The sequence below is a fragment of the Sturnus vulgaris genome, chromosome 1 (assembly GCF_052056855.1).
Source record: "Sturnus vulgaris isolate bStuVul1 chromosome 1, bStuVul1.hap1, whole genome shotgun sequence".
NCBI lineage: Eukaryota > Metazoa > Chordata > Aves > Passeriformes > Sturnidae > Sturnus > Sturnus vulgaris.
In genome coordinates, this window is record NC_142243.1 from 75,756,655 (window position 1) to 75,782,878 (window position 26,224).

Sequence of the window (26,224 nt, forward strand, 5' to 3'; positions counted from 1 at the left end):
TGCCGGCATAGGCCTTGGTGCAGTGGATAAAAACGAGGCCTTATTCCCTCGCCTGGCCCTGGGTCTGCTGCGATAAGACAACACACCACATGTACATATTACTTTAATGCGCACTACTAATACAGCTCTAAGCCTGCAGCTGAGACTGATGGTTCTCAAGGCACTGGAGCCGGAGATGCTGCCTTGCGCGGGGTGTCCGACAGCCCGGCGTTCCCTGGGAGCAGCTGCGGAGGGTGAGCGGGGCAGGCGCCGCTCTGTCCCGCCGGGAGCGCGCTCAGGTGCAGCTGTCCCTCACCTTGGGCCAGGTGGCACCACAAGCTGCAGCTTAAACCCGCAGAGCCCTTCCTCAGCCCCGAGGAACCCGCCGGCCGCTGCATCGCCCCTCTCCGCGCTGGCAGGGCCGGGTGGCACCGTGCAGGGCACGGCTGCCGCTGCTGCGAGGCCGCCCCGCTCGGGCCCCCTGGGCAGCCTTGCCCGCAGCGGCCGGCCCGGGCTGGAGCGGGGTGGGGCGCACCGGGGTCCGGGGCGGCTCCGGCGCTCCCCGGCGCCTCGGCCACGCCTCGCTCGGCCCCGCACCCCGGCGGGGCGGGGGGGACGGGGGGCGGCGCCGGCTGCCGGGGCGAAGGCGCCGGCTGCGGCGGCGGGCGCGGGGCTGCCATCCCGCGGGCAGGCACGGCGGCGGCGGCGGATGGCGGCAAGGTCAGTGGGCGCCCGCTGCCCGCCGGCGGGGCTGCCCTCCCGGCCTCCCCCCGGGGCGGCGGGCGATGCTCGCGCGCGGTGGATCCAGCGGCGCGGGTGACTCTCCCTCCTCCTCTTCCCGGCGGGGAGCGGGGCCGCCGCGGGCGCGGATGCCCCCCGCCACGCCTCCCGCCCGGGCGAGGGGCAGACGTGGGTTTCGTAAGCGCCTGCCCCGGCCGGCCCCGCCGCGCTCGGGTCCCCCCGGGCGGTGCCGCGGCGCGATGCGCGCTGCAGGTGAGCGGCCGAGCAGCGCCCGCGGCCGCCGCCGCGTCCCGGGAGGGCGGCGGGCGCCGAGGTTACTTCCAAACCCGCCGGGGTCGCGCCTGCATCGCACCAGCGCTGTTGCGAGCGGAGGAGGGTTGTTTGTCCGTGTGCTTTGCGAGCAAGTAAATCCAGATAACTTAGAGACGGGGTTTGGTGGGGTCCTTTGTTCCAGCGGGAGGTTCGGTGGTGCTTTAGCGTTGGTTTGGTTTTTTTATTTTATTTTTTTTTGGGGGGGTTGATTTCCCTTCCTTATGCCGGCAGTTAGCGGGGAAGATACGCGGTAACTCCGGTGCTGTCATTAAGTGCCAGACATCTCGCCGGGCTTTTAGAGGGAGGCTTTAATTATTTTTTTGACCAGCCTGGCGGAGAGGCGTGAAGCCCCCTGCCCAGGTAGGATCCCCGCTGAACGGGGCAGTGGCGCTGAGAGTTCCTTTCGGCGTTAGATGCCGACCCAGCTGAGGTCGAGCTGCCAAAAATGTGATTTACGGACCCTGCCGATATCCGTCACCCGAGCGCTTTGTTCCGATACGCCGTCCGGTGGAGGGACTTCTCCGCGAGCAGCTCTGCCTCTCCTGAAATGTGGATACACACTTAGGATATGTGCGCCAGGGTGCCAGCCGGCGAGGCATTAAGTGTGTGTGTTTGTGTAATAGGTGTCTTAAAAAAAAAAAAGCAAACAGGCTTTTGATAAGGTCCCATTAATTGAACTGTAAACGTAGTAATTCCTCTGTGCTTGTTTGCTCGCTGAAACTCTTCCTCCTCCTCGTCGATATGGCCCATGGTTTGTTTTTGTTCGCCTTTTATTTTTGTTTTCAACTAGTACATTTTAGAGAGCTTTTGATACAGATTTGCTTGGATTTTGTGTCTGTTTTAGGCTGTTGGAAATTATTTGTAGCCTTTCAACTTAGAATGAGTACAAAGGTCCTGTTCTCAGTCTTTCTGTACCACAGGCCTTTTTGAAATGCCCAGTGAATCTGCACTAATGTAGAGCCTATGGGATGACAACAGTAGCAATCTAGGAAAAAAGCCCTTCTGGTGAAAACTCTGTTTTTGGCTATGTAACAGTGTGCGGCTGGATTTCAGCTTCTTACTAGTTGCATGAAAGGTGGAACGTAAAAGTAGTCGTGGCTGAGGAGTGCAAAGCCTTGTGATATTGCTGGCCGTGGCACTGGTGTGCCCATGGGTGTCGGGACGGGGCTCTGTGGAAAATTCCCGCTATGCACAAGCTGGCAGTATAGTTAAAAAGTCCAAGCCTCTGGCTCAAAGCTGAGGTCTCTAAGAGGGTTTGGACAGCTGGCCAGGTATGTGAAGACAAATGAAAATGACGCCTGTTTTTTGCTGCTTTTCTGGAGGGAAGAAAGTTGCTTGGACCACACCTGATAGAAGTTTTATATGCATGTTGTGAAGTCTTCTTGGGAGTATTGGACAGTGCTGTGAGATATCCAGATTATGGATATGCCAGGAAGACGATAAATATTTTGGCCTTAATATTATGTGTTTAAATTATACATGGAAATGAACCTCTCGTCCGAAGACCTGGCTTAGCAGAGTGCCTAGGGAATGGGGAAGTAGATCCTTCTGGGTGCTGGTCACCCTTTCCCGAGGGTCTCACTTGGTCCTTCAGCTTTGCTAAAATCCGCGGGTATGTTTTTGTCATACCTGTTCTTGGCTTCAGTTCAGGGTTCTCACCTTGACTCCTCGATGAACTAGATCAGAAACTCCACCCGCTGCAGTCCGACAGAGGCTTCAGCACAGGTTTAACTTCAGTCATGTGAGTTGCCCCCAGTGAAATTAGAGATAGATACTTGAAAGCAAGCTTGCATATGGAGATTTCAAGCTCAGAGCTGCCTCTCATTAGCTCTTCAGGGTGCAAACTGCACATAGTTTTCCTTGCATGGGGCTGAAAGCAAATGCAGTATCATGTTTGGGTTCCATCCAGAACAGCTGACCATACTTTGGACCAGTACTGGCAGAGTAGCAGCAGTCGTGCTTCTCTGCTGGAGTTTTATGGAGCATTAGTATGTGCTTGGGGCTTGAAGTCTTGCTGGAAGCTAATGAAGCTTATACTCCTAAATACTTAAGCCATCCTTTTGAGCAGAATTTAGTTTTCTAAGTCAGTGAAGTATTTTTCAGACCGTGACCTCAATCAGTTGATGGGGCCTGGAGGATACAGGTCTAGTATTATGAATGGATCTAGATGATGCCCTGATCAGTTGACATGGCTCTACCGAAGATCTGGTGATTTGTGGTTCTGACCACATGGCTGTTGACTTTGGGACTTGGCCTAGGGCTCCAGCCCTTTTTAAGAAGAGTGTCCTTACACTGCCTTTTGTATACTTGTGTTTATTTGTCAGCCAGTTCTGCAGCCCCCTTCCATACGCCAAGTAGAAGATACTCAGGCAAGTAATGTCACTGACTTGAGCGTGGTTATTCAGCTGAGTAAATGGTGTGCAATCCAAGCTCAAAGCAGCAGATTTTGGGTGTGAGTGCTCTTTTTGTGGAGCATGTGGGAAACTAATTTCCAGAGCCTGGGATCTTGGCATGCCTTAAATTTTCTCCTGTTCTTATGTTTTGCCTCTATCCGGTGGGTGGGTGGGTGGGCTGGAAGTCAGATGGAAGGCTGGGCTTTCCTCCCCTTACAGAAAGCAGCTCTTCAGAGAAATTCCACAGCTGTTTCTAACTCTGTCTGGAGTTGCCTTCTTGCTTTGTCGCTGCTGTTTCCTCCTGCTGTGCTGTGCTGTGCTCTGCAAAGGGAGCAGAGGAGCCCTTGGAACTGATGCAGTTCTGTAGCGTGATCTGTCACACGGAGTAAGGTTAGAGGAAACCCTCCTAGCCCTCATCAGTGCAGCTTCTCCCTGGGTCCTGGACTGGCCAGAACTCAGAATTTTCTGGTCTGACTGCAGCAGAGCTACCCCCTGCCTTAAAGGCAATGATGGTGGCCAAGGACCAACAACATGGGTTAAGGGATGCTGGGGATGAAAAGGAGAAGGATGCTGAGGTCTCTGTGATGAATTCATTTCCAGGGTTGTGAAAGAGAGCTGCTTTCACACTGAGATCTGCGTGGTGGTCCTTCAGCCCTGACAAAGCACTTCACTGTTTTCAAATGCAAATCCCCTTGCTCTGTTTTTCTGCTGCAGAAATTACCCCTTCAGAGCAACCCCAAGATGTAAATAAGTTTGAAATTTGCCCCTTCCTGCTCCAGATGTGTAACATCTGGGTAGTTACAGAGCTGAACTGTATTGTGTGCTATGCAGCTCACAGGCTGGATTAAGCAAGGCGTTTTTTTGGGATGTAGCAGAACATGGAAACACCACTAATCAAACATCATAGTTTTCATCTGGTTTTATTTTATTTCATTTTAACTGAGTTTCCCCAGGAAATGAGCACTGTTTGTGTCCTGTTTGGCCAGTTTCAACCAAATTGCACCAGTGTTTGGCAGTCTGGAAGATCACTAATTTCCCACTTGTGTTTGTTGAGAGTAGTGGGTGGGCTGGGAAATTTTTGAAGCAGCTCTCTCTGATAAAAACTAGACTGCCTACAGCTACTCTGTGTTCTGCCTGGTAGTGGCTGCCCAGCCAGGCATTGCATGTATGGTGGTCAAACGCACAAACACAGCACCTCTGCAGCCCTGGCCAGTTTGCAGGGTGTGTGTAACAGGGGCCGATGTGAGGCAGCACTGAAGGGAGCTGCAGGGGCAGGAGGGCAGAGGATGTGCCACAGATGAGTCCAGTTTGTTACTCTTCCTTGCAGCATGGCTACCCTTTGGTTTGTCAAGCTAAAGCCACCTGAGATTTAAAAAGGCTTGTGGGCTGACAGCCACAGCTTGGACGAACCTGCTTTGTCTGACCTCCAGGCCACCTTGGGAGGTGAGTGTTGGAGCAGATGGGAATGTGCATGCTGGGCAGGGCTTAGCAGAGTCCATGTGCGTGCATGGGCAAACTCACACGTGTGCAATGGCACTGTGATAATCTGGGTATTCACTGGTGCCAGTCATCCTGTTGAATTCAGTGATTTTTACAGTGATAACAGTCAGTGCTGTATGTTTCTCCCAAAGTAGCTTCTGTGAGTTAATGCCATCTTGGATTCCCACACAGCCCTCTCCCCAGAGTTACTTTAGGTAGGTGTGCACTTGGGCTGAGGTGCTGCTGTGAGATGTCAGGGACATGTCCGTGTGTTGCTGAGTATCCCAGTATAGATGCAGCAGGTTTGGCATGGCTATCTTGAAGGGTCTGCCTCTGAAAATCACCATTTTACTAAGAAAAGCAGACTTAACCTCACCTGGATGTGGTGAGCACATTTCTTCCAGACTTGGACTTGAAGGAAAAGACAAGGAATCGCTGATAGTAGAAATAGGAGTGTCTGAAGTGTCGAGCATTTATGTGCATCACATGCAATTCCTCACCCAGTGTGATACCCTTTTGATACCGTTCTTGTTGCTGCTGATTGTCAGACAGTGCATAACTGCTGTCATGGGGCACAGAGCATGCCCTGCAGACATCACCAGTGTCAGGCTCTAATGTCAAAATACTATGTGACACCTTGGATTTACCAAGGTAAATCTTAAGCACCCATATAGATCTAGGTAAAACCAGATGCATCTGTCAAGGTGAGGTGAAGGGAGGAACTGTATAGCTGGCTCTCCCATCATCCCCATTGGGTTTACAGAGGATGTGGTGCACTGAGTCATGCCAGCAAGGCAAAATGCTATTCCCTTTCCCCACATAAAAACTCTGCCTGGGCATCTCTGGCATCCAAGTGTAATTCTCTACGCTGTTAGTGATATGTCACTTGGTGAAGCAGAACATCTCTTGCTTCCCTTCTTTTCCCCTCCATGAACATCATCTCTGACCACTGGTAGCTTGCATGGTAGATGACTGTGGTAGGTAAGAATGGACTCTTGGGCTTGGGCAAGACATTGCAGGTCCCTCCTCTGAAGGTGCCAGCTACTCAAGCTTCTGTGTCAGAAATCCTGAAGTAGGCACATGTGGTGTAAAACATGGCTGTGGTATTATCTTTGCCTGCTCTCGTTTGATGTATTGTGCTACCTGTATACATTTAGGGATGGTGCAGTGCTTTCTCTCTTAGCTTTTAAACTGAACTGAGCAGGTTCCATGCCAAGAGGGAAGGATTGCAATGTTTCCATTACCACAGTGGACTTTTCCACGGTGGAGATTTTCCAAAAGATGTGCACTGAGAGGAGCTAGTGTGACCCAAGTGCTTGGGACGCTGCAGGCTCTGACTGCACCTCAGGGACTTGATAGCTCCAGATTTTGCAAGCTCTGTTCTCTGAGGATGGGGAAAGGTAGAAGTGAAACTTGTTTTGTTGTGTGCACAAGATCATATAAAGCTTGTGCTAGTAGCTGCCAGCACCCCACAGACACAGTGAAAGTACTACTTAAAAGAAAGGCTGCGTGTGTGTTTGCAATTGAGGACGTACAAAGGCAAATAAGACTTTTTAAAAAGCACGAAGCATGCATAGGGAGCATGCTGTCAGACGCACTGCCTCTTGCCAGCTAATGCCATCTGCAAATAAAACAAGTTAGGTTGTTGCTATTGCAGCTGCTTTCCCTCACAAAGCAGGGTGACCCAGACGCTGAGAAACATGTTGGCAATTGGCCTGAAGTCGGAGGTATGCAGCGTAATTTACTTAAAAGACCCAATATAACAATTATCATCCAGAATGAACACATGCAACTCTAATGTTAGCTTGCCAGTTGTATTTTATATGATGGCTCTCCCTGAAGTTGCTCATTGACTGCATCTACCAACAAACACAGAAACACAGCCTGGAGATGGTGGGCTTCTTCCCTGACCTGCAGTTAGGAGAAATGACTACACTTCAGTTTTACTGTGAAGGTAGGAGGGATTCAGAGGCTTGGGCAGAGGACTGTTAGCAGGGTCATTTGGGATCCAGGCCTTGGGAGCTTTCCTTCTGACCTTGTGCAAAGCACATCAGCTGCTCAGCGCCTTTGTTCACAAAATCTGATTTGTGACAATCAGCTTCAGATTAGGTGATTGATACTGGTCTTGGTTTCCTCCTCTGAAACAACCCCAGATGTTTGTGCATGGAATTGAAGCATAAAAGCTCCCTTTCTTCTCCTTGCTCTTTACCTCAGATAAAGGTAGAAGAAAGGGGGTCGTTCACACCATCTGCTGGAGGCATCCATCGTGCTGGGAGCAGAGGCTGCCGGTTGTTCCACATATTATTAATGATGAAAAGATATAGACATATGATCACATAATTGTGCTGCATTTCAATTGCTTACAAAATAATGACATCAGGAGAACAACGGGGGTTACAAAATCAGACGGACAAAAGCAATGAAGTTCCAGAACTAATGTTGCAGAACTCCCCTTTGCATCTGCATTATGATACAATCTTTAATTCTGTAATTGCATCATTTTTTTCCCTTTCACAGAGTCCCTTTTTCACTAGATAGGTAATTGCTGCATAATTCATTTTCTCTTCCCAACATTTACTTTCTCCATGTGTCTCTACATCTATTTATTTTACACCCTACCCAGACCTTGAACTGAACAGTTGCTAATTCCTTCCTGGAGGGCTTTCTCAGGTGGGGAAGTTATTAACAGGTTAAGGTACTGTCTTTGTTTTCATAGTTGAGGAATGAAGTCAAAGAGCAAATCAATCTCAGGTGATTGAAACACCTTCGATTTTGGCTGCATCGAAGAGGTACTTGGGTATATTTTATTTTTCACTCATCCCAGAATACCTGGCATGATGTAGCTGTTCATCTGCTGGAAGCACAAGGACAGCTGATCTCAGCTGCTGGTGTGGGTAGATTAGCCCTAAATACCTTGACTGGAGAGCTGAGCCACCCCATTAAGGGTCACCTGAAGAGAAAACTCGTTTCAGACTTACTGAGCTTCTTAAAAGGTTGAGTGTGGAGCCAAGAAGGAAGTAATTCCTGCCTGCAGGTAGCACGTCCAACTTCCTCAAGCAAGGTGGTTGTTTCTTTCTTTGTGCACTGCTTTGTTCACTAATGTTTCTGATATTCACTGAGTGAGGCAGGGTTTGAGGGACAGCTGTTGCTTTTATCACACAACCTTTCTGCCTTTTTTTGAAAGCATTTGATTTCCAGAGCTCAGATGGTTTGTGATCATTGAATTGGAAACAGAGTTAGTTAAGATATATACAGAGGCTGGGTGAAGGTTGTATGGGTAGTCTTCATTATCATACCTCCTAATTTTGAAGTGATAAAGTTTGCAGTATTTGTATTAAAAATTAACATAGCTAGGTTTGAATGTAATTTTATAACTGTACAAAGAGAAAAGTGGGAGATGAATAAAAATTAGGCCTTGCCATATGAATCTGCAGTGGCCTGAGTCATCCAGAGAGCACAGACCCTTGGGATGTAGCATTAATTTCTAACCCATGAGATTAGGGCCTGGTGAGGGAGCACTGTTTGGCTGTGGATGGTGGTCAGTGGCTGGAGTGGGATGACATTCTCAGCAGGTTGTCTGGTGCTGTACTGGGGGGCTTTACAGCCCAGAGTCTGGGTATCCTCAGATCCCAGTTAAGGATGGGGTGGGCAGAGTTCTGGTGCTTCTCAAGTCCTCTCTGACTTGCCTGTGTCTGTTCTGCCCTTCACTACGTGGCAGCCTGCTCATCCCCTTAAAGTCACCCTCCCCAGTCCTCCCTCCTTTCCCTCTCTGTTCCTATGTTCCCCTAACAAATGTCATCTGCTTCTCTCCATGCTCTCGGGTAACATCACTTCAGCCTGTTTTTTCTGGTGGCACTTATCATTTTCCAGAGGTCCTAGATAGCCTGGTAGGGTTATGTGCAACCTTGATTCCAGTGCAGATCTGTAATTTTTGCTTGTTCAAACTGTAGGTGAAGGCCAGCCCAATGCCTTTGAAGCCTTTTAGAGGATTCATCTTCCTCACTTTTAGACCAGAGCCATTACTATGGGATACTTTGAGATCTAACAATGGGGAAATGGCTGCTTTAGGCCAACTCTGTTTATGCCTTATATCTAAATATGCTGTGTTCCATCCTGTTCCTCAGTGTTTTGTTGTATACAGTCTTGCTCGATGTCACCTACCTTTTATGGGGTTGAATATGACACTAAAATTGCAACAGTTCATAGTGAGGAGCACTAGTTGCTCATGCTTTGTAATTTTCTGGAAATTAATATTTCAACATGATAGTTCAAGAAAGAGTGTGCCGGTTCTAGAGGCTAAGCTGCCAGCTGAAATGCAAGTTGGTGAACTTGGCCACTTTCCAATAAAATGATGTCTGTTGTTCCAGCAAGTCATTAGATGTCTGCACTTCTGTCTCCTGACCAATTTACAGCAAGTCTCTTCCTACATCTTTATTCAGGGGAGGGGAGTGGTTATTACCAACCTCATGCAGCAGCAAGAGAGGACAAAGTAAACATTTTCTGATTTTGTTCAAATGAGCATAACAATAGGCTTTCTTTATGTACTTTGGGATTTTTTTTGTTTCATTTTACTAGATGAGGAAAAGTGCATGTACCAGCAAAGAAAATGTGCTTGCCAACAAATCTGGTCTTGGAACAGACCAGGCTGACCTGCAGTGAAACAGTTGGGATGATAATAATTTAAAAGATAGACTTGTGTTCTTGGGCATTTGTGATATAAATCATGGCCATGATCACTATAAACCATGTCAAACTAGATTCATAAAATAATGTCAGAATGTCTTAAAAAGTTTCAGATGACTCAAATGATTGTACACCTTTACAAAATAATTAATAAGCCAGATGCTAAAAACTGGCACCAACCGGTTTTTCTCCTTGCATTGCCACTGTGTTTAAGTCCAAGAGCGAGTATTTGATTACTGAAGTTCATGTATTTGAGGAGAGACAATCAACAGGAACATGGGACTGGTCTTCAGCTCTTGTCTGAAAGTTCTTGGGGTTCCAGGGACTTTATTAAACCTGTGGAACGTTACTGGGAGAAATGGTTTGTATCAATGGAGACGTGTACACATTTTTAAGAGATGGGGGACAGGTTTTGTGGGGGGAGAAAGTAAACAGCAAAAAGCACTGCACACTACCGGCCAAGGCATCTCCAGTGGTGAGCCTGTATGCCTAGGATTTGGTCTGAGCTTGTATAGGCTTCACTTAATCCCTGATAGAACCTTGTTCTCTCTATTTTGTGTGTGTGGTTTTCTTTTGAAGTAAGCATGTTTAGGCAGACCTTCAGGCACTCTGAGTTCCCATAGCTCCCCTGGGAAATGAGCAGCTCCTCTGTGGGGTGGCCCCCACGTTAGGTGTGCCCTGCTGGCCTCTCTCCATTCCTGGTTTGCCTCCCTCCTCTCCTCTTCCTCACAGCATCTGTGGTCAGATGCTAAGAGGCAGGGACAGGGCATGGAAAAAGCTGGCTCAGCAGAGGAGGTGGAGAGCCAGCTGATGCCACTATTAATGTTCTTTCAAAATTGATGGATGAGACGATTACAAAATTGCAGAGGGAAGTGAAAGTTAACAGAATCCATGTTTTAATTGTATTCTGGATTGTTTTCAGCAACCAGCTTCTGAGGTGCAGGACAGATCAAGCATTTTTGTGAGGACATTGATGTAGACTGCACACTGTACTGTTGTTAAAGAAAGAAAAAAATTGGTCCAGTCTGTTTTCTACACTCTGCTGCTCTCAGTCTTCTTCACTTGTCCTGTGTGATAGTATGCTGTGTCTAGACAGTAAATCAGATCTGAAATACTGTCCCGATGCAGCTAGAGGAAAAAGAGGCTCTTGCAAGTACTTGTGGTGTCAAGGTGCTCAAGCCTGTAAGGGGTACCTAGGTTCTGGACTTGTAATTTGCTCTGGATGCCCTTCATCCCCATGGAAAGGAGTGAGGATGATGGAGCTGTGTGACTTGTGGGTGACCAGCAGGGTTGGCCTTTAGCCTGAGGGAGATTCTTTTTCAGCTGATGAAGCCCTCCTGCTCTGGAAGTAGGCAGTTGTGTGCATGAGATTTTCTTTCAGATGTTTTGCTTGAGTATGTTTCATCCAGGATTGGACCAAAACACTTTCTTCTAAGTTTTGTTTTTCTTCAGGCTTTAAATAAACCAATTTTCTTTGCAGTACTTTTCCTTGCTTTTCTTTCCTCTGTGACTGAGAACTTATCCCCATAGGCTCCTTAATTCAAACATAACTTGCCATAATTCTGCATGTTTTGAAAAAGTGCTTGTGTAGGTGGTTAAGAGGAGAAAGCATCAGTCTTTTTGCTTGCCTCCTCCTGCTTTCTCCCAAGTCAAAAGATAAGAATGGGACATCTTTCAGGAGTGGGCTCTTTAATTAAAGTCCCAATCTCAAAGTCCTGGCATCTTCATCAAACAAGCATTCTTTTCCATCAGTTGCAGGTGGAGTTGCATAAGAGAAGGTATCCTCGGGGTCTTGGAGGGCTGCTCTGTTTCTGAAAATGAATGATTTGGGGTGGAGATGGTCTTCCACTTCAATGCTTTAGCATGTGTGTTTCTTCCATCTATCTCATACCTTTGTAAGTGTTTCTGGGATCCAATTGGGCAGTGAGGAGCCTGCCCCCTTTCTCCCTACTTCATGGGGCAGCAGCTGCCATCCTACTGGTGAGGTGTAGAAATTGGTTTCTCTGGCTTCATTTCCTGCTCTAGAGCTGGTTGGTATTTCAATGTCTGTAAGCTACTATTAGGCAGGGTAGCACACCAAGGAGCTGGACTGCTGTAAGGGGAAAAGTCCCTCCCATTCTTGCACGGAGGAAAACGGGCTTGTGAGATGTGGCTGTGATCCCTGTGAGTTCCACAGGCGCCTTAACTGAGCTAGATGGTAAGTGGGGAAGATGAGCAGTGGATCACAGCAGCTTTCTGACATCCTAAAGGACACAAAATCTTTGCAGTGTTTACTTTGGAAATATTCTCTCTGCCTTTTCAGAAGTGCACTGTTTACACATACACAAACACTGAGATTTTGCAGTGTACGTGCTTGCTCTGTTTGTGCTGTGGGCACAGCTGGTAATGCTGATAGGAGGGTTTCTCTTGTACAGACGCTTGCTGCTTGGAAAGTAGAAATTTGCTGAGAGTGGCACTGGAAGCCCAGAAATTCTCCTTCCAGTGGGGTAGGGAATTGCTGGCAGGAGCTGAGCTGTGCCACAGCAGAACCGGGGGGCTGAAGTGCTGGCACTGTTATTTGCAATATTTAAATCCTTTAAGCTTTTTTTCCCCCCCTTAGCTGTACTTTCTAAATCTGTTTAGTTAAAAGAACCTGAAATATGCTATTTTGCAGGTGCTTGGGAGCCTGTTTTCTTCCTTCTGCCGTGGTAGATCTGTTAACCTCAGTGACTACAGCTACAGGTTGCTTGTCCAGGTGAAGCTTGTCTTTGCTTTTTTGGTATCAAGCCCTGTTTGGTATATTTTGATCTGATTCTCACAGAATTTCCTTTTGTTTGCTGCACTGTTGTTTATGCCAGTTTCCCTGTAAATGTTATGAGAACTGGCAGTATGGGCCTGATGCCAAGGGTAAGGGACTAATACAAATACATTTATTTTTATTTTGGAAGCTCTTGCAATTCACACTTCGCTGGCAGGGTGGTAATGATGTTTCACAGAAGAATGCTTTTCTTTTCATTTTGATTTCAAAGTGCTCTAACAGTGTCCATCCACAGTCTTAGGCATGGCAAATGATGCACTAGGATAAGGAGATGGGGATGGAGATGGGCCTGGGGGAACAGGATGAGCCTGAGGTTCGTCCAGGATAACAGCACTGCTGTGCCATCCCTGGAGCAGGGTGTGATGTCCCTGGGGGTCTAAAACAAGGTCATGTTTCCATTTTTTAGTTGCCAGGCCAGTGCTGTAGCCGTTCTGCTGCACTGCTTATTCAGTGTTTTGTTTTCGGGGACTTGAAGATGTGTTGCTGTAGCTGAACAAGGCATCCTCTGTGAGATCCGAGATCCCTGCCTTTGCCATTCCTGCCTGTTTGGGGTGTGCAGAGCCAGGGACAGAAGTGGCTGTGAGCCCTTAGGGTAGCTGAGGGTTTGCTTTGGCTCCTGATGTGGGGCTGTGCTCAGCAGGCTGTGGGGTGTTCAGGGCATTGTGATGCTGAGGTTCTCCCAGTGGGACACGGCAGCTTTGGCACCCAGGGCTGTGCAGTCTGAGGGCACGGTGTTTGAGCTGGAGAGACACTTGATGGGAGGCCAGGATGGTTATTTGCATTACTGATGAGATGATTAGTGGATGGTGTTCATAGCTCTCATTAGAGACCTGTGGAAGATTGGGTTCAAACAGAAGGATCTCTGTGTGTGTAATTTATGAGGGCTGCTACTTGAACCTTCATTTGTACTCTTAATTGTTCCACCGTGGCAATGGCGAGGAGAAGCTGGAAAATGCTAATTGTCCTGTGCTCTCAAACAGGAACAAAGGCGGTTGTGGCATGTGGTCCACAGAGGCTTAGATGCTCCTCTATGCTGTGGATCAGCAGCTTAATGCAGGGGGACCTGATTTTCATATCCTCTGAATATCTGTTTAGAACTGATGATTGGCTTTCTTTGTATAGAAATAGTCATTTTTTAAAAATAGCTGAAATCAAAGGGCCAGGCTCTTTGGTTCAAAACTATTTGTTCTTGGTATTTGTCACAAGCTTAGTTGACTGAATTAATCAAATGGAAAATGCTTTTTCACAAACCAGAAAACATCCGTGGAAAGAAATGTACTCCACCTATTTTTTTTTTAATTTAAAAGCAAAATACAAAAAGATCTCTCTTCTCTGCTTCCTTCCCTCACCATCTTTCTTCTATGTTTCTCTTGATGGCAAAATGAGAAAAGTAAAAGGTTGAAGAAAATGTTTTGTATGAGTATTCACACTTGTATATATGGAGGAAAAAACCAAAAGAGACGGATGTTTTTGACTAACCAGAAATAGGCTAGTGAAAAGTCAGTGATTTATGTAAATTTACTTGTATGAAAAAGATGTATTTAACAGCATGCAGTAACTTTGCAAACTATTCCACTTTGTATTCTGATGGTACATAAACAAAGGCTTAATTTTCCACTTTTTTGTCCCTGCATATCCTTTTCTAACTTACAGCACAGTTGCTGTTCATGTAAAACTAGTCTAGGCTATTGAATTAATTATCCAATTAATTTTCTTTAGCTCATTGGCTTTTTTTCTGTTGTTGTTTTTTACTATTAAGTAGTACTACCAATGGTGGCAACTCTTCTGAAGTGTGCAGTGCACTTCTTGGAGTGTCCTGCCCTGCGTCACAGTTCAGGAGCCTCTCTTCTGCATTTCCTTCATGACACGTGTCTGAGCAAAAGCCAGTGACTGCCTTAAGAGGGTCTGAAGTCGTGGGTGTGATGTGCTGCATATTTTTGAGATGTATCAGCTTCCCCCTTTTGTTAATCAATTCATCCTGTGTAAGGTGCAGTTCCTTTTATATTTCAGCACGGCTTGCTTGTTCAGTGAAAGGAATGCACGCAGTTGTCTAAGTGGATGGAACTGGTTTTGAGTATTTCAGTACTGCCACACGACAGAAATTCGAAGCTTCTTTGTGTGAAATGTGTCTTTTCCAATACAGGAAAGTCCTTGACTATACTTTCAGAACCTGGGTTAAGTAATTACTCTATGACCACATTAACATTTTCTTTTCTTGCCACTTTTCCTATTGTGGCAAGATTTGCAGGCAAGAAAAAAGAAAAGTAATGGAAGGGAGCAGATAGTTTGGGGGTTTGTTTGTTTGTTTGTTTTGCTTCTTTAGTGCATCTTACCAGCATGAGATTCCTGGCTGTGTTTTGTGACCTCCAGTGGCTCTCATGAGTGTTTTCCATTCGAAGTTCCAAGCAGGCAGAAACCTACAAGCCAGAGCGCTGAAAGCTCTGCACTCCCCAAAAGGAAAAGCTTCTTGCATCAGCTCTTCCTCTTTTCTCCTGTGTTGGTGAACATTAAAGGCAATTGTTTAAACCAGCTGACTTTACTTCAAAAGAAGAAAAGGAAAAACCACAAAACTGTCAACATCTGGAGATAAGTAGAAAGAGGACTGACCACTCCTACTGTTCCTCAAGGCAATCCCAAATTTATTGCTGGCCTTATTTCAATACATTTTTTAAGCTTTTGAAGATCAACTTCATCTGAAAATAGAACTGTGGTTTGGTTGTATTGCACCTAGGAAGTGGAGATTAGTCTCGTGTGTCAGGATACATGTGTTTAGACTATCTGGAGCTTGAATATTCTTGGAATATTCTCAAAGTGAAAACTGGGAGTCGCCTAGGCATTAGCTGGAGAAGAAAAGGTCATAAGTCACAAAAATCATGAACAGAAGAAATGCAAGTTGCATTTCTTTAGTGCTGCATAAAAGGAAATTGCTAAACATGTTCATTTGGTAAGCAAATGGGTTCATGAACTGTATTGTATTGCCTTTCTTTTTTTTGGTAAATGCCTCCATATCATCAGCTTCTGTTCTAAGATAAATTGCCGGCACCTTACTTTCTGTAGCCAGGAATCAAGAAGAAAGAGGTTTGTAGGAGTAGCAGTTTCAGCGGACTGCCTGGAATCTCAAACTGCTTATTAGATTTCTTTGAGTTACTGGGTGATGTATTTTTTAGCTGGTGCTTTGCATCAGAAGTACATAATGTAAATACATTTAATTAGAATAGTGCTCAAATACTTTCCATCAGTCTTTTGACTGTATTTCGCTAGCTTTGTAAAGCACAAAACTCCAGATATTGGCAAACTCTCTTCTTGTGAATGCCTTTCCTCTAAAAAGTGGTGCAAAGTAGTTCTTTTCTATCAAAAGGAAAGACTAGGAGGTGTGCTTACTCCTCCTGAAAGCACAGAGGTCTGTGTGCTACTTTGAGGATGCATGTTGATGATTTAGCTCTCCCTTCCTCGCAGTTCAAGGGTTCCTCTTTCCTGGTGCCTTGGCTGCCACTGCAAGGCTTCTTTACAGATCTTGCAGTGGTAGAGGAAGGTGCCCCTGCCCTTACCTGTTGAGAAAGTGTGCTCAGCATCTGGGAGGCACAGACACCGTAATGCAGCCCTTGCTCTCCCTGGGGAAGCTGAGGCTAACCAGAAAGAGCTAGAGAAGCAGGGTCCTGCAGTCTGCACACTGCCTGCTTCCTAGCTGTCAGTACAGTGGCTTTTTGGAAGCATTGAAATCAGATGGCCATGTGCCCAGTGCAAGAAATTATTCACTCCGCTGTATTTATTTTTATAGTGAAATTGCATTTTCATATCTCTGTGAGAGAGACTGTAGCAGGATACAAACCCAGTGAAGCATTTCTTTCTGTGGACATAGTGACTTTGGCACAGCTGTGATGAAGCTTGCTACTCTCTTCATGAAAACACACTGAGCTGGGAATACAGCTGGTTTGCATCCTCTCTGAGGAAATTTGGTGATGCAGTTGTGGTGGATGGAGATTTTGTATTTTGTCACATTCCAGATCAGCATTGCTGTGCAGGAAAGATGCACTGGACAGGCATAGCTTTAGTAAAGTTATGTGACCGTAATTTCACTGTGGAACATGGGATTAAGAACTACCTAGAAAATTATTTAATTTCACTTTCTAGTGACTCAGGAATGCGAGCGCTTTAGATTTGAGGCACATTTCTTAAAGGGGTTTTACATTTCAGTGCAATGAAATTAATATGCATGTAAAAACTTGAGACTACGAAGTCTGTGCTTGTGAATTGGGCAGTTAGTGGTTTGGCCCACCTGCATTTTCTGTTTACATGCAAAGTGATTTGCATTAGTAGTAGAGCATTCCATGTGCATATAGCGTGTGTTAAAACTAATCTGTGCACCAACAACGTAGTTCAGAGAAATATACGAGGCTGTGTAGTTAAGACAGGCTACTTGTTGGAGGCCACTAGGTCGTGTCTTGTCATAAAAACAGAAGAGGGGAAAAAAGTTGGAGGTGAGATAGCTGGTGGGCGTTATGTGATTGTTGTAGTTAGGATCCAGTCCACTTAGAGTAATGTTGCCTGCTGTTGATGTTAGAGAATTAGTCACGGCTCTGTTTCAACTGGTCTCCAAAATGACTCAGTGTAAGAACTGAGGTCGTGTGTTTTTTTTTTTTTTTTAAAGACCTATTGGACTAATTAGGCTATGCTATGTGGCTTAGTATTAGCTAAGCATGCCCTGAGTTACTGGTAAGAGTTCAACCTTTAATTTTCTGCTGCAAGCAACTTCCCTTCAAAATCCAGAGATGTACAGCAGTCGTGATTAGAGATTGTAACATACAAACCCCAAAGCATTGTAGAAATTATGGGGGAAGAAAAGAAGCTGTAGAAACTGGGAGTTAATTATATGACAAGGGATCCACTGAAAAAGCAGATGGCTTAACACTGAGTGTTGCAGGGAGAAGATAGATTGTATGAGTGTTTAGTAACTACTTTGACTGAGTCTGTTCATGTGCATATAATATATATAAAAAGAAGTATGTGGCTGCTGTGATTATGTATAATGGCTTATTATGTAGTTGTTAGAACAAGGCAACAGAGAAGTAGACTTCCAGACTACTTCTTTTGCTCATTTCAAACATTTAGTTCCTTTCTCTCCACCTCTGGACACGCCAAATGTTGCATGCACGTTATCTGTGTTCCCCCTTGCTTCCTGCTCGCTCTATGTCCCTACCCACCTCCTGCCCCTACCCCGGCCTCCAGCTTCCATAGGGTGTCTGGTATCTTTTCTGCTGCCTTCTCCATCCTCTTCACACACTGCCTAAACCTCAGTGATGCAGATGTAAATCAGGCAGATTTTTGGTTCCCCCTTAATTTTTGCAGCATATGTAAGTTGAAAAGATGTAAAAAAAAATTAATCAAGGTCTTTGTCCAGTGTTTGTTTTCAGATACTGTAAATGATTGGTGAAGACCTTAATTATTTCTACAAGGAAACTCTTAGTATAAACTTTGCCAAATTTTACATGGCTGAAAAGAACAATCTCTTGACTTGTAATTCCAGAAGGGTAATTTTATTGAGATTCAGACTCGGGTTTTGTATTGTAGGGAGTCTGTGTCTGCTAAGGAAGAGCCTTCATCTCTCACATACTGTTTACTGTCCAGAGGCAAATTTCCAGTCTGGAAGTATGAGGCCATGTGCTATTGGGAAAGTTCTCTCAAAACTGGGTCCTTGTATTGCCAGACCAGATGGCAGTATGATCAGATGAGCCAGAACAGTGCAGTGGGGTGTTTTTAGTGATTTATATCAATTGCAGGAAGACAGAGGGACTACCTGGCTGTTCACAAGGCCTGCTGGGCAAATGCACTGAACCAGTAAAATCATATTGAAGCAATGCTGTGTTTTGTGCCTGTGGTATCCATGGATGAGCACTGGGTTGCGTCAAGACCATCTTTGCTGTTGTATGACATGTTGGCTTTGTGCTGGCAAAAGTTACAGGGTGCTTGTTTGTCCCAGCATGATGTTCCATGTGGTGTGCTTCCTCCAGCAGAACATTGGCTTTGTGGTTGGACTTTGATCCAGAAGAAGTAACCCCTGCCACCACGGGGTGGGTACAGCATGGATGTTGTACACAACACCCGGCCTGCCCAGTTCAGTGGCGGCCAGTGCTGAGTCCAGAGCAGTTCTTTCCTTTTCAGCTGTGCTTGGTGTTGGCACAGTGTAAGCTAAACCTAAGCTGCCTGAATACCAGCTTAGCTAACTTGTTGTTCTTTGCTACTATTTGATCTTCCCAGCACAAACATCACTTCATTTCTCCTCTTCAAAGGCTGTTGTTACTCACTTTTTTTTTTAAATTTCTTCCCCCCCTCCCAGTGACACCTCCAGTAATGTTTCATTGCCATGCAAAAGGAGGAAAGCACTTTGTCAGCAGCCTACTTCAGGCAGATAAATTTATATCTTTGAGAAGCGTATCTACAGAACAGCAATTACTCAGATCATCAATATTTATATAGCAGATAATAGACATCATGGACAAGATGAATATTGTCACAAGAGCAATAGCTGCTGGGGGGGGAAGTGCAAAATATAATTGCTAGATTTCTTTAAATGGGATAATTATTTAACTTTCAAGTGATTGGTGAAAATAACTTAGAGTCTGAATTAACTATTGAGTGGGAGTTCATATGCTTCTAGAAAGTAAAGGAAATGCCCCCTCCTGTCTACCCTCAGTTCACACAGTGAAAGCTGCCTGGTATATTGTCCCTTGAATATGACTTTAGCTGAAGGCAGTAATGGTGCCACTCTCAGAATGAGAAATCTTATAAAATAACAATAAAGCAGTGAAGCAGCTTGTTTTGAAAATTAATTTTTGCTATGTCTGCTGTGGATGGACACTTGTGGTTGAGATGGAGACAGAGTCACACATGCTTTGATTTTGAAAGCTGCACCCCAGTGTTCAGGGAAAGGTGGCCATGCTGGGGCAGGGTTTTTACCAGAGCTTTGCAGCATGCTGCCTGCCAGCTGATGTGCTGCTGGCTGCCTTGGCGCTGCCTGATTGGATGGGCAGCCCAGTGAGTCCCTCTCTGGCCTCCTGGCCGGAGGGACAGACCAGGTCATGGCTTCCTGTTTGCACAGGAGATGCAGCTCCTGAATTCTGCAAAGAGAATGCCTCCTCCCACCCACCCTGTTTTTAACCTTTTTATGGCAGTGTGATTATTTGTAGGGCTTTCATTCACTGGCGAGAAAATCTGCTAGCTTGTCCTGTTTTTGAGATGTATTAAATATAAAACTAACTGCATGTGGGCTGTTTGCTACAGATAATTTACTTGCTGACTTTTCTTCTGCTTGTGAAATGCCTCTGAATAGCTCAATTTTTTCTTTATACTGACTAACTCTTCACATGTGGCTTCAGATGAGTATCTGAAACCCTGCACTCTCCTGACTTCTTTCAGCTGAGGGGGAACAGTGGATGGGAAGGTACAGTACTTGATGTTCAGTGTTTAGCTCAGTTGGGTTGGCTGTCATTTGTAGCATTAATCACATGGTTTTCAAAACATTAAAGCAACTTGGGAACATTTGCAAAAGAGTTGGTCCACAAAAGATTTAAAGTACTGCAGTATCAAATCTCTGGGCTCTGTATTCTGTGGGATGCATATAACAAGGTTTCTTGTGCAATGCCCAGAGAAAAGCTGGAATGGGATTTGCAAAAGCTGGCATCCTAAATCAGGAGACACATGAACTGGCTGCAAGAGAGGAACAAGAGGAGGACTTCTAAGTCGGTATCCCTCTTTCTGTTGCATAAAAACCAGCTGAACTGCTCCTTTGTATTCCTTCCTGGAGTTAAGTACTTTCTGTTGAGTTGTAAGCAGTGGAGGAGCTAGGGCTTGCTCTATTTGAGTTAGGTCTGATACTCAGCCCAAAGGTAGCTAAGACTGAGTTCCAACCTTTGTCTAGGAGCTTTTGATTGTGGATCTTTTTCTCTTCATAGGTAAACTCATTAGATTGCCTGGATTCTAGCCCTTTTTCAAATTGATTTTTAATAAAAAATAGTTAAACATTCATTGGAGGAAGTACAGGAATACTCACTTTTCCTTTCTGACCTCGTTATTGAATTGCACACTTCAAAGTGGAATGGGGTTAAGAAGGAGGCATTGGTGAAGTTCTCCTGGACTACTGAAATTCCTGATACTTGAAACTTTAATCTGGGAGAAGGGAAAAGAATATTGTGACTTAATCAGATTCACCCTTAGTGAAGAAAAGTTTTCCTTCTGCTGTGAGCATACCCAGGTTCTTGTGTGGGTTCACTGAGTTAGCCACTGGCATGGTGGCTGAGGGAAATCCTGACCCTGCTGCATGCAGCTTAATTTGAACTGAAGGCTTGTTTGAAGCTAAATTTAGGCCAGCTTATATCTTGCTATTTTAGGTAAAGCCGAGATCTCCAATAATGTCAATATTAGTAGTTTAGATGCTCGTTCCAGTGCAGAAGTGTATTAATAAGGGTGGTTTCTAAATTGCAGATCAGACCCAGTATTGCAACTATGCATGTTTCAACTTTTTCTAAAGTAGAACCCCCTAAGCTTTTAATGATGGTGGTGTAATCTTTGCAGGGAATTTAAACTTGCAGTCAACAGGCTCACTTTGTTAGTTACCTTCCCCGGATCCCTTTGAGGCAGCCACCCTTGAGACTGTTGAAAGACTGTCTGCAAAATGGCTAATTTAAACATTATCTTCTGTCTGAGGTTCTGCCTTGAGGAAAGTAAACACTAGATACCCCTTGGAGAGACCACTGCAGTTCTCAAGCCCGCCCCTTAAATAGGTGAGCCCTCTGACAGGTATATTCATTGCTCCTCTCGGAACATTGCAGCTTGGAATAGCTTTTTTTCAGTGTAAGGAGAAGAACAAGGGGCCATTGAAAAGAGCAGGTTATCAGCACTACTGATGTGGTAGATTATTGGATTGTGTTGAAATAACGAGTTTTTCATCAGGCTAGATTGTTTGTACCTAATTCTCTGAATAGTTTGTTCTTGTTTGGTTTGGCTTTTTTTTTCATTGGTGTAACTTTCACAGAGATCCTGGAGATAATGAAAAGGATTGCTTTCCCCTCATGTTTAATGAGGTACTTGCTGTGTTTTGGCTGTCTTGTCCCATTGCGAAGCCCTGACATATTTATATTCTAATTTGAGGATGAGGTGTTAGTGGCATGTGAGGAAATGGTGTGTTTGCAGCATCCAGAAGCCACGAGCCTCTCTTTATTCCATTCCACTTCAGTGTCAAGCACTGGGCCATCACCATGAAGACTGTACATCAAGGGCTTTCTGTCAGGTTGGGGCAAGCTAGACAAAGCCTTGAGGGGTTTTGGTGAGTTAAGTGTGTAAAGATCCATTCCTGTGTAGTGATTTTCTTTTAAGGCAGAAATGGGAAGAACTGCATGGTGTAGGATGGGGTCAGGGATACATTGCTACAAAGCTTCAAGAATGTTCTTAGAAAAATCCATTCTCCTTAGCTTTTGAGCAGTACAAGGGCGAAGCTTTGTTTGCCTCTTCAGTTGGTTTTAAGCTGGTTTGAGGATTTGCCCTGCATCGCCTTCTGGAAGAGTTTTTCTACATCCTGATTTTGTCAAAGTTCATTGGTTTATTTTATGGAGGGACACTGGGACACTGCCCCTCCCGCCCGCCAAATCTCCTTTCATTGAAAAATAGAACTGGAGGGTTAGATTGAGGAATGCTAGCACCATATCCCATGGGAACTGTAATTAGCATACTTTATTTCCCATTCTTCCCTCGGGGTTTGGCTTTATGGCTGACTTCCATCTCTTCTTTTAAAGTTTAGTTGCCAATCTGCCTGTGGGACATGCAGTGTAGCTGGGAAGCCCAGTCCCTGTTGAAGGCTGGGGACAAGGGTCATCCTATATGCAAGTACCTTCAGCTGGAGTAAGCAGCATTTCACAGTTCTGAAAATGGATTGCCAATTTTGTAATATTTAGTAGAAAGGCACCACTTCCCTTAGTACAGGTGGCATAGCTGTTCGTTTCATATTTCATAAGGTGTTAATTTGAAAACTCATAAATTTTCACGAAACTCACTTTTCTCTATTTTTAATTCATCATCCTGGTTTAATTTGCAAGCACAAAATACCATTTTTAGGGGCTTGTCCCACAGTAATTAAGTGTAATACTAGGATACTGGAGTTAGTTGTAAGTTCAAAGTGTAGCAAGCAAGGGATGTGATATGATTTGCCTGAGGAGACCTCTTGTTTGGCATAAATACTTCTGACATGTGGAATGGAGCTAGACTGGGAATAGGAATAGACTGCTCTTCAGACTTCAGATTTTACTTTCTGAAGTAGATAAGATTCCCTTCTTAAAATTGAAATCAGCAGAAATGCTGGAATTGTGTTGATTGAACAGACTGATAGTCTGGAGTAGATGTGTCAGTGTGAAGTTAAGGACGTCTTGAAGACAGAAGCTGATCAGCAACAGCAAATTAGTTAGAATTCAGTGGAGTTGTATTACTCACAAATTTGCTTTCAATAAGCAATGAGCTATTTTTACTAGGACTGTTTACAACTGCTACTTTTATGGTTGGCTAATTAGCAACTCCCTTCGGAAAGAAAAACGACCCTCCTGAAAGTCTTCAAGCATACAGAAACTTGGATTTTTTAATCCTCTCAATTTCACGGTGTCTTCTGCCTTTCAGCTTGCAATATCTTACAAGCTGCCACTCTCCCTGTTTATGTGACTTCTACAGAAAACACAAGTAATAGTAGTTGAAAGGAAATTTTAAAATAGATCATGAAATCTAGGGCATGTCAGGATGATTTTGAGGTGGTCTTAAAAAAATCCAGTAGTTGTCTTCTTTGAAAGCTTTTACTGAATGTTTGAGATTTAGCCTTCCTCCTCTTTATCTAAAGACTGGGAAGGTCTATTCCTCTGAGACGGCACATGTCACATGCGTTGGCATTTGGGAATTTGACTAGAATGGCTTCTCCACTGGAAGGATTCCTGGGCAAGTCTTGCTCAGATCTACTCTTGAGAGCAGTTACTGTGAGAGGAACTTCACTCAGCTCAGTGGAAATGCTTCATCTGGAGGAGTGGTCAGTGGCAGAAAGAAATGCTGGCAGAACTGGATCTAGGCTTGTTTTCACAGCTTTAAAGAAATTGTATGTTCACCTGCAAAGTATCTGTGATATGTTTCCTTAAACTCATGTATAAATTTATAATTATTTTCGTCCATAAAATAAATTAATTCCTGCTATCATACTGGTGCTCCTGAACATCTTTGCAAAAAAGCAAGGTAAACAAATGAAAAGCATTTTGGTAAGAAAATGTGCATTTTAAGAGTTTATTTTGCCCATGTTCAAAAGCAGTTTAGGGAAGAAGCTCCCTCACACTGATTAACCTCTTGGTGTCCTGATGTACTGTTCAGATCTCTTCTGATGCAGCTGCATCCCTGACACAAGAAGGTGTGAGCTGGGCTGCTTATGGTAGTGAGGAATTATTTGAAGAAAAGTTAGAATTGTTGTGGCATACTGGCTTTCCTGCCTTAAGCCATTCTGTTTGGAGTTAGTGTGACCCAAAGATAAGTGGCGGTGTTTGGTGAGGGACAGTGGAAATGTAATCCCACAACTACAGGACCTTTATGGCTGTAGCTGTTGGAGGAACTGCAGAAAAAAACCCTTCATATTTTGAGGAACCTGACTCATATTTTCCAGTGTTACAGGCTTACAGTCCTGTGGTGCTGCTTCCTCTGCTGGCTGAAACTCCTTTATGTTATCCATTGTAGAAATTCTTATCTTGTATGTTAATGGGTGGTTATGAAATGAGAACAAAAAATTAAGGATCATGAATGGGTAATTTTAAGAAGTGATAAGAGTCTACAAATTTGTCGTTTAATAAAATTATAATATTGTTGCTTTTTCAAATGAAGAGGGACACAGAGGTCCATAACCTGTACTTGTGCATTTTAAAATCAGGATATAATGCTGAGTTGGAGTTTTTTAGCTTGCTCCTTTAAAGGTCTCATTTTCTAGCATTCATGCTGATTTCTTTTGTGTCATTTTAAACAATATACAATACCATTTTTCCACGAGCAAAAGCCTGTGCATTTCAGTGACCTTTACTGTTTTCTTTAGAGGGGTTATGCAATCAACATACAGGAATGAAAATATTAATGATTTTTTTTTTTCTTAAAAGAGGTCTTACGTCTTTATTCTTATGATTGTACAACTCACACCTGTGTTCTTTATTTTGAGGAGCTTGAAAGTTTGCTTGCAAAATCTGAGCTCATTTGCAAAAATCAGGCTTAAAAAAGAATATAGGTGGATAAAACTATTGTCTTTAAAGCAAGAAACTTTCATTCAGATGTTCTTCCTTTGGTCTCCCAGCCCCATTAAATATGATATTTCTTCCAAATTTCACAGAATCACAGAACTTACAAAGGGATTGACCCTTTTCATATCTATTGACTAGTCAGTGACAGAGAATTTTGTGTGCCTCTCTGAACCTACTGACAATGCACTTGCTGCTTGGCAGCATTAAAGCTCCTGAGAATCCACACTAAGTGCAGTCTCCTCCCTAGAGATGGGGGTTTATTGCACCTAATAGCAAAGAGAATAATGGAGCCTCATCACCCTGTAGTTCTGCTTCCCGATCAGGCGGGTGGGATATTGAAGAGAGCATCCATGTGTCTGTTCAGGGACATCGTGGAAACAGGAGATTCAAGTAAGTTCTTGGAGCAACAACTGTGTGACTTGGAAATACTTCTGGTATTAACCAGACAGTTACACACTTCATTGCTGCTCTATGTATGGGTTACAGTTATGCTTTGTGATTTTTTTTTTTCCCTAGAGGTGAATATTTTATAGTCCACATCCACAGTGAGGTATCAGCTAGGCAGGCAGATTAAGCATGAACAGTTGCCTCATTCTTCTTTCCATGCTGTCAGCCCATCTTTGTGTATTAAAGATAGCTTACTCTAAAAACATGTTTTGAGCAAACTTGTGTGCAGAGCATATAGTGCATAAACCTTGACCTGAGCTGTGCTTCGTTCAGGGGGTGATACTAGTGAACCATCAAGAAAAAAGGTGTTTATAGCTTATGAGGAAATGAGTTTGAAGTTCTAAATACAAAGGAATTTCCTAAACACAATGGATGTCATAGCACTGAATGTGGGCCCTGTTCTGCAAGAAGAACATATTACTTTGGTTTTATTTGTTGCTCATATCCACAGATATGACCTTAAACTTTCCCAGTTTTGTGTCTATTTATATTTGGAGGGAAGAGGCAGGGAAATGCCAGTGATCTACTGACATATACAGGAGAGGAAAGGAAATTACTTTATGACAGATCTTTTCTGCTATTTCCACATGAGCAGATGGATCCTATGATACAGGTTTGCCTTTAAGGAGAGTTTAAACTGTAAATGCTTTGCTTATTGTAAGAGGACTGGTTTTATTCCATGTTTGCATAGCTTTTAGGTAATTACTAATGACTTCTGATAAAAATGCAGGCTTTTTTTTTTCCTTCACTCAGTTGTACGACCTTTCAGTACTTTTAAACTCTAAATTTTTCCAGGGTAGAACAATGTGAAAATTGCATCTTTGTCAACTGAAGCAGTTCATTAATTCTTTAAATGTTGACTGCTGTGCTTAATCCCTAGAGTTGGACAAAACAACTGTCTTTTACAGTTTTTCTTTAAAATTCTGTTTTGTAAGGGAACGGCACAGTCCTTCTGGGTTTAAGGATACCTCCTTCTATCTTCCTCAAGTTGCACAGTGTTTTAAAGGGCCTAATTTTTAACATTAAAGGATTGGGAGTGTTTTCAGCGGGAGCAAAATAAGCAATTGCTGTTAAGAGTTGGATGAGAGATAAGATCAGGTGGG

General features: G+C 44.3%; 1 protein-coding gene across 3 annotated transcripts in view; it reads left to right on the forward strand.

Annotated features, from left to right (window-relative positions):
• The first annotated feature begins 657 nt into the window (after positions 1 to 657).
• RNF152 (ring finger protein 152) overlaps positions 658 to 26,224 on the forward strand; it is a 43,766-nt gene continuing 18,199 nt past the window's right edge. Inside the window, exon 1 of one of the 3 annotated variants that reach the window (XM_088170488.1) lies at positions 658 to 699. The gene's annotated coding sequence lies outside the window, so the exon portion shown is untranslated. Of the gene's footprint in view, positions 700 to 1,022; positions 1,125 to 12,210; positions 12,322 to 26,224 lie in introns of those variants that run through there. The other 2 variants (XM_088170496.1, XM_088170492.1) reach the window with 2 other exon arrangements.